The following is a 7,500-nucleotide window of genomic DNA, read 5'->3' as shown; positions in this document are numbered from 1 at the left end:
GGGGGGTGGGGGGGGGGGGGTGGAGGATTGACGGTTTTTTGTGCAATTCTTTTCAACACTGCCGGAAACAGCGGTGCTGTGCAAACATGTCTCATTTGAATAATTTATTTTGAACCGATTTGCAGTGGCTATAGTTATTCAGTGTTTTATTGTTTTGTGATTCTGTTTTTGTAGCTGATACTGCAATAAGAGACACTAAATCTTTACTCTGAGCGTTTCAGGTCTAGCTGGGCCTGTTTATTTTTTATTTTTGTAGCCTAACTTTGTGGCGTTGGTGTCAATGTTCTCTTTCACTGTCATGTTAGCGTAGCGTGTCACACAGCCTCCCTTCAAAACGTGTCTGACGGTTTATAACGACAACAAACAGCGCCTTGTAGGCCGTGGGCACACTGAACACGACAGACGCTCGCATCGTCAAACGCACCCATTGTTTACGACGGAGGTGTCATAACTTGTCGACGTGTCTTTCACAGTTTGGTATAACATCTTTTCAAACTCGTATTGCCATTTTATGTAATGTTTGCTTTCACTTGTTTCGAGTGTTCTAGAAATATACATGTCCCGTTTTTCATGAAATTGACAATGTGAACAGACATTTTCACTTTATGCACGTCAGGGACGCTCGTGTCAATGACGCTTTCAGTGTGTCGGGGGGGCCTTTACATTCACACCGGTCTTCTTTGGGCCTTGGTCTGGGCCTGGTCTTCTCTGGGCCTTCTAGGCCTTAGCTGTTATAAACACGTGTTGGTTCTTATATTTATGATGACAAACAACCCACAGGCCTTCAGCCGCCACAGAGTTCTACATGAGAACGTACTAGTGTAGACCTTCCCCGGTCTTTGATTGACCACCAAACAATCAACCCTAATCGGATCGGGATTGTCTCAATGTCCCGGGTTCTCTCGCCTTAGTGTTGGATCGCTCCAATCACAACTCCGTTGCCATAGCACACGCTAACCAATCAGGATAGCCCTGGCCAGCCTCTGGTGTGTGCTTGTTGGACATAAATACACTTTTGTGCCATTTGGACTGTGTGAACACACACCTACCTAGCTGTGTTCAGTGTGGCTACTGACTGAAAAAGGAAGTGTTTTATTTATTTGTGTATTTATTTATTTGTTTTAAGAGTGATGAGTCAGGAAATAAGCGTGCTGCTGTTTCATGTTGGGTTTTATTGCCACCATTTTAAATCGACGATGTTATAGAAGTGGTTTGAAATGAAAACACTGCTGTAGTCTACTAAGACATTGAAAGTACAGACTTTTCAACAGCGCTCTTTGAGAGATTCCCCTGAATAAAGGACGTAATATCTCTTTTTTTGTAGATCAGCTGTTATTTAATGTTGGTTTTCTTTGAAACCAACCAATGGTTATGAATCACTCTTTAACTGTAATTGATTTGACATGCTCATATATGAGCATATATGTCTTGGTTGTGTCGGTTGCCTTCTGGTACGCGGTACGGCGGTAGCAAGGTGACATAACGTCGTACATAACTTCCGTGTGACAGTTTATCTGACAATAAAGCTGGTTCCAAAACAGTCTTTCTTATACGGCTGTCCGGATTCTGTAGCAAAGTTCACGTTCATTTTCACGTTTTTTTCTTCTTTTAGAAGTGCACTAATCAGCAATTTAATTCCTCGCAAACATAAAAAAGCTGCCAATACATGATTATACTGGACGTGGACAGAAATGTGCCTGAAATATCAACGGACCAAATCTGGCCTCTCAAAGGCAGCCGACGCCAAACTCAAACATGGTAGCTGAGCGTTTGAAGGGGATGAAACCGGGTGTCGAATTCGTAGCAGATTTGAACTTGAAGTGCGTTAACTTGATAGAGACTGTGTGTGTAACAATTGATGTGCTGTATTTATTTATTTATGTAGCTAAGAAATTGAATCTTGTCGCTGTCGGGCAGAAGACTTCTTTATAAATGAGTTGTATGCTTTATCATATGACAGTGTCGTACAAAAGTAGCTACACTAGCAGATGAACAAGCACGCTTGCAGATCTGCTATTTTATGTTTAGTAAGATGTATCCTAAAATGACCTAATATAGGGACGCCACAGGTTCTAACAGGAGATTGTGACTAAATAGTAAGTAATCGGTACATTGCATTTCCCCCCCCCCCCCCCCCCCCTGAAAAGTAACAGTGTTGGACATACAAGGTTCTTCCACCCAACAGTGATGACATCGTCTGTCGGGTGTAGTGTATATAACTTCTCAGGATTCAAATCCAAAATTAGCAAAAGTAGCAGATCTACAAGCTCAACGATACGTCTCAAGCTTTTATAAATGCTGCTTTTGATACTTTTTGTATGCTTTTTTGTGTGACGTTGAAGTATGATCAAGTAGGGCGTTAGTTACATTTACAAAAAAAAAACACACAAAAGGTTAGAATATGGAGATAAGAGGTCTCTGCCCGACAGTAACGATGATTTACAGCATAGATTTGAGCACTAAAGCAGGAAAGGATCAGAACACAGCAGGCTGCAGTGTTTAAACCATTTAAGCCTGACCTCGACATTTAAAAAAAAATCTTCTAAATCCTCCAGTTTTCTGAAATAAATATTTTCACGATTTTTCAAAAATAGCAGACCTACAAGCTCGTAGCGCGCCACTCGGTGGCGCGCTATGAGCTTGTAGATCTGCTATTTTTCAATAGCTAAATTATAACAATGTTTAAAACACCAAAAGGGGTTCCCGCCAAAAATGGGTTAAACCCATCGTTTTTGAAGATATTGAAGTCATGAAGAAGTGATGGCATCCTGGCTTGATCTCAAAAAGATGTTCTTTCTCTTTTTCTTTGGGAGGGGGGCCCGTTAAACATGGGATCCATTGCTTCTCTCTGCAGCCTGATACTGATTCTCGTCATTTTTCTGTCTCAAATGAGAACTGACAATCATAGTTTCTGGTAAGTCCTCTCTAATCGTAGCACCTCGTTATTTTGCCGTTAAGGAAGCGAGGCCCTGCCCGAAACAATAAGTTTGATGGAAATTTGCGGGCGGCTGTCACGAGACATCGACGCTTGGTTTCCATTCAACACAGCCGATGCATGTGTGCGCGGAGGGGGAACCGCTATTGTGCCCATGGAATCCTCGAGTGTGGGGTCGGCGACCACATGATTACGCGGCGGTGCGGCGGTCACATTACCATTTTAAGCCACTCTCTAGTCTTCCACCCTAATTTATTATAATCCAATATAGGTTCTAATTACAAAATGGCATTTCTTGTCGTCGCACACATGAAGACGAATGAAGCCAGTTTGGGTCTTTTTTTCATCTGCCTCCTCAGATCCCTCTCGGTCCACAGAATGAGGGGAATGTCTCTTAAATCAGTCGATGCTATGTTCGCCCGCCGCCGCTCTCATTATGTGGCGATGGAAGCTAACAGTACCGTGACTGAAACCGCCGTCGTGTTAGTGACTTCAACGGGCGGTCACACAGACGCAATTTACTGTCAATGTTTTCCTCTTAACCTTATAGCTATTAGTCTTCTGGTGAAAACAGTGTGGTTGAACTAACGTTATACCGCCAGGGTTCGATTTATTATTATTTTTTCCTAAGATATGTTACTTCATTGTACGTCAAATAGAGAAAATAGACAACACCTTTAGAGCTGCTATTTTCACTTTTAGTTTTTGGTACTTTTTTTTTTTTACATTGTGATAATTATCAAACAAATGTTAAACATATCAGACAGTCAGTCTGCATTTCCCAAATGGAATTGTGTGTATTTCATTAACCCATTTTGGGCGGGAACCCCTTTTGGTGTTTTAAAACATGTTTATAATTTAGCTATTGAAAAATAGCAGATCTACAAGCTCATAGCGCGCCACCGAGTGGCGTGCTACGAGCTTGTAGATCTGCTATTTTTGAAAAATCGTGAAAAATATTTTTATTCAGAAAACTGTCAGGATTTAGAATACATTTGTAGAATCGTTCCCAGGTCAAAATGGGTTAATCTGTCTAGAAGCAGGGATATCCCCACCACCATCAACATTCAAGACCAGTGGGGGGGGGGGGATATCAAATGCAGAGGCATGGATCCCCTTCTTTCCCCCGGGCAAATCGAACCCTGGTTTTTTTATGATCCTCAATATCTACTAACACTCGAGATTATCAAGTGCCATAGGAATCTCTCGCTCTCTTTATGGAGAAACCTATTATCACAGTGTTAATGTCAATAATGCACTGTTAAACAAAGACTGAGAAAATGAATGCAAGTCTAAATGTTTCCCTGTGCTGCATGGTTAGTGGTTGGCAAACAATGACACAAAGAAAAAAAAGATGAAGAAGAAGAAAAAAATCATAACCTGTACGTGCTCCTGCTTAGGTGTGTAATGTTGGGAAGCATAACTTTCCCGGTTGTCAGGCGTTTGTTCATGATTATGATAACGATGTTGATCAGCTATTATACTGCCTTTCTCTTGGGGAGACAGCATTTGGGAACAGCCTCAGTCTGAGTTGATCCAGCGAAAGAGACCCCATTGGATTATTGTGATGTTAGAATGCTCAGCTCAGCTCAATCCTGGGGGGGGGGGGGGGACACCACATTGATCCATTGATTACAAAAATGGACATTCCAAATAGTCCTCCTCATTTGGAATATCAATTTCGAATCAATGGAGCAACTATCGAAGCTATATTTGGAGTAACCTCATGGCAATTAAGGTAACTACACAACCCAAACTTCTGCCAAATAAGTGTAATTTTGCTTTTAAACCTCACATCAGAAGCAGTCAGGGAAGCTTGTAGAAGTTCCAGTTATCTTATCGGACGTGTTTTTTCCACTTTAATAAGTGCTCCAATCAGATGCTGTCACCTCAGGAATACTATATTGTAAATGTGATTGAAGGTGTTTTCATGCTGTCGGTGCTCTGTGTGTGTGTATTGGCTTCGGTTTCTTTTCGATCCGAGGATTGCTTTTAGCGTGTTCTATAAAGTGGACGTTCTCTGACAGGTGATTGACGGGCCCGTTAATCGTTTTGTTGCCTGTGGTTTTAAGGCAGGCCATTGGTGGATGGATGGATGGATCGGTCCATCAATTTTCCCCATGCCTAGACGCCCTTTTGTTAGGATTTTTGGGGACTTCTCTGTCAAATCTCCCTCGATTGTGCTTTCAATGTGACACTTTTGTGGAACTTGATTCAACCTGAATTCATCGTGTAAAAAATTTGTACAAACTGCTGATGTTCTGAATGGGGGGGGGGGGGACAAAAATGTTTATAATCCGATGGAGAAAAATACATGTTTATTCATGTGCAAATACGATATATTCAGAATAAAACTTTATGATTACTATCTGTTGCATGGTGTCACTTGCACTGGCTGATGGCCTTTTTACATGTATTTTTCCCCACAGTGGATGAGATTGCTGTTGCCAACCAGTGGTGGCAAGAAGACACCAGTACATTTACTCACATACTGTACTTGAGTACAATTCTGTGGTACCTTTACTTTTTTTTTACTCAGAGGCAAACATTGTACTTTCACTTCACTACAATTAGAAATGTTGCAGATTTAGATTATTATTATTAAAACATACATTAACCAGTTATATCAAAACACTTCAAGACACTTCAGGGGCACGGTGGCACAGTCGGTAGTCATCCGTGTCATCAGTGCCCATACCCGAGGTGGGGTTGGCGAAAGGGCCTTTCTGTGTGGAGTTTGCATGTTCTCCCCGTGTCCCCTAGGGTAGATACCCTCACAAAAACATGCAGTAATCCTGGTTTCTAAAACTACCTCTCCCTGGCCAGCCGGGGTGCCTGATGGAGGGGAAAGGAACTGATCTGAATAACGTGTTCCTTCCACTCGCTACGTCTGGCCAGGGAAATTCTATAGAAGGAGGCATGAGGTCAGTCCGCTGCCCCCCCAGGTTGGCAGAGGAAGTGTAGCGCCCAGGATTACATTAGATAATTGGCACTGGGTGAAAAATCGTGGGATAAAAATTATTTAAAAAAAACACACACTTCAGGACAGAGTAGGACATTCTGCATAATGAGAAGAACTGAAGTATATTTTTATGCCAGTAGCTTCATACTTTTACTCAAGTTTTTATGCAGGCCTTTATCAGTATTGCTATATTGTGGTATTGCTCATTTTACTGTAAGATCAGTAGTTCTTCCACCACTGTTCCTTTGCATGCCAAAACACATTTCCCCTCTAATGGTGTGTGAGATTGAGAAGGAAGCACCAGTGTTGGGCTCTCCTCTCCCAGGGAAGGAAGCACCAGCGTTGGGCTCTCCCTCCCAGCAGTCTCTCCCTCCCAGCAGTCTCTCCCTCCCAGCAGTCTCTCCTCTCCCAGCAGTCTCTCCCACCAACCAGCGGCCTTGGGAAGGAAGCACCAGCGTTGGGCTCTCTCCTCTCCCAGCAGTCTCTCCCACCAACCAGCGGCCTTGGGAAGGAAGCACCAGCGTTGGGCTCTCCTCTCCCAGCAGTCTCTCCCACCAACCAGCGGCCTTGAGAAGGAAGCACCAGCGTTGGGCTCTCCTCTCCCAGCAGTCTCTCCCACCAACCAGCGGCCTTGGGAAGGAAGCACCAGCGTTGGGCTCTCCTCTCCCAGCAGTCTCTCCCACCAACCAGTGGCCTTGGGAAGGAAGCACCAGCGTTGGGCTCTCCTCTCCCAGCAGTCTCTCCCACCAACCAGCGGCCTTGAGAAGGAAGCACCAGCGTTGGGCTCTCCTCTCCCAGCAGTCTCTCCCACCAACCAGCGGCCTTGGGAAGGAAGCACCAGCGTTGGGCTCTCCTCTCCCAGCAGTCTCTCCCACCAACCAGTGGCCTTGAGAGGCTAATCGCTGACATCTAGCCAACGTCAACAACCTCCAGGAACATGAGGACTGGGAGGAGCTGCTCCGTCCCGGCCTCTCTCTATTGTACTGTACGGCGTACGCTATGACATTGGATTTGCTTAGAGGACACATCCATTAAGATTGACCCGTAAAGTGCTTCCACTCATAAATCCACGGTAATTCCTGTTTTCCCTGTTGCACACTGATTGAATAACATGCGGCTTTCTTGTTAGCCTACTCGTCTGTGCACTTGAACCCCAAACCAGCTGTGCTCAACTCCAGATTCTAAGAGCTACTATTGTTCACTGCCCCCCAAAGACAAACTACAGGCTCATTTTTCTCTTTATTAGCGACATTAAAAACCGGCCCTAGTTCTGCGTGCTCTACTACTCTAGTCCACGAAGAGAAGGTAAATCCTTTAGGTGGTTGGGGACATTTTTAACCCATTTTGGGCGGGAACCCCTTTTGGTGTTAGCATTATGTTCTGCTTTAGCTATTGAAAAATAGCAGATCTACAAGCTCATAGCGCGCCACCGAGTGGCGCGCTATGAACTTGTAGGTCTGCTATTTTTGAAAAATCGAAGCACGACTGACACAGAAACATAGCTTTTTCAGAAAACTGTCAGGATTTAGAAGACATTTTTAGAATCTGATCTCAGGTCAAAAGGGCTTAATGAGACCAATTACAACGTCTTTAGTATTTATGT

At 43.8% G+C, this 7,500-nt stretch overlaps 1 long non-coding RNA gene across 1 annotated transcript; it reads left to right on the top strand.

Annotated features, from left to right (window-relative positions):
* Positions 1 to 19: 19 nt before the first annotated feature.
* Positions 20 to 1,541, top strand: LOC306916099. The gene is made up of 2 exons (XR_013788924.1): positions 20 to 690; positions 722 to 1,541. It is a non-coding gene; the product is annotated as an uncharacterized lncRNA (long non-coding RNA).
* Positions 1,542 to 7,500: the final 5,959 nt, after the last annotated feature.

Source organism: Electrona antarctica (genome assembly GCF_951216825.1).
Source record: "Electrona antarctica genome assembly, chromosome: 23".
Taxonomy (NCBI): domain Eukaryota; kingdom Metazoa; phylum Chordata; class Actinopteri; order Myctophiformes; family Myctophidae; genus Electrona; species Electrona antarctica.
The sequence above is the reverse complement of the archived record's forward strand: the minus strand, read 5'-3'. Positions and strand labels throughout refer to the sequence as shown.